Here is a 1600-nt window from a genome sequence, read left to right as displayed (position 1 = left end):
ATATATATATATATATATATATATATATATATATATACATACATACATACATACATACATACATATGTGTATGTATGTATCTATTTATTTATCTATTTATCTATATATCTATACACACACACACACACATATGCACGTGTGTGTGTGTATATGTGTCTCTCACATATCCGAGTGAATAATCAATCCTCAAAAACAAAAATTTGGTAATTAACCAAGACTTCGAAAAACGTTGAGATAGGTTTGGCGAGTGGAATGGGTGAAGTGTCAAACTCTCAGTAGGACAAACAAATATGGGCATACATATATATGTGTGTCTATATATGAAATATATAGAAGATTTTATACATAAACAAAATATGTATACATTTATATGCTTATATAATATGTATATATGTGTGTGTCTGAGTGTGTCTGTGTGTTTATATGATGTGCGTTTGTGCGTGATAATATATGCGTGCGTATTACATATGCATATATACGTATATATACATACATTTATCGTGTGTAATGCGTATATAATTGCTGATATTTACGATTACGTTATTAAAATCAATGGTGACTACCTGTTAATTGTGTATCAGCAAGCAACCACTTGTAATATACATTCATTTTTACACATACAAAAAGATATCTAGCGGCAAAATCACTCTATACATGATATAGAGCTCATAAATTTTTGGAAACTATTCAGCATGTAATATACGTACATATGTAAGGCGGTAAGCTGACAGAATCGTTAGCATACCGTGCGAAATGCTTAGTGGCATTTCGTCCGTCTTTACAGTCTGAGTTCAAATTCCGTCCAGGTCGACTTTGCCTTTCGTCCTTTGGTGGTTGATAAAATAAGCACCAGATGGGCACTGAGTTCAGTGTAATTGACTTGTATCCCCCCCATCACACCATCGCCTCGATTTTGCTGGCCTTGTGCTGGAATTTGATATCGATTATATGTTCATATGTGTGCGCATGTGCGTGTGAGCGAGTGTGTATATATGCTTTTATTGATACAAACAGCAAAATATAACTACAAACCAAAGTATATATGTTTTCTGGTGGTGCCCCAGCATGGTGCCCCAGCATGGCCACAGCCTTACGGCTGAAACATATGAAGGAGTAATTGGGGAAAGTTTACAGTGACTCAAGGGCAGATAGTGTTAAGTTTAAAAAGTGACAGTGATGTAAATTCCTAGCCTGTGAGTCACTCTGTAACTTTTCAACCGAAAGACCTAAATGCCATATGTACATGCTATGTATTGCCAGGAAACTCCAAGCCCTCCATTATCAGCTTGCTTACTCTAAACATGCTACAACAAAGTTACATTAGGCCAAAAGGAGCGACATTCCCAAATTCAAGTATAATGCATCATCTGGGGACTGATGTGAGCAACACCGCCTCATTTCATATACGTATAACCAATGGAGGCAAATGACCGGATAGATAGATAGATTCATAGATAGATAGACAGGCAGACAGACAGACAGACAGATAGATAGACAGACAGACATACAGACAGAGAGATGGACAGATAGATAGATAGACAGATATAGAGACGTACACATAGACAGATAGACAGACAGACAGATAGATACTTATATATAT

The sequence above is a fragment of the Octopus bimaculoides genome, chromosome 20, assembly GCF_001194135.2.
Source record: "Octopus bimaculoides isolate UCB-OBI-ISO-001 chromosome 20, ASM119413v2, whole genome shotgun sequence".
NCBI classification, from domain to species: domain Eukaryota; kingdom Metazoa; phylum Mollusca; class Cephalopoda; order Octopoda; family Octopodidae; genus Octopus; species Octopus bimaculoides.
This window is presented reverse-complemented; position numbering follows the sequence as displayed.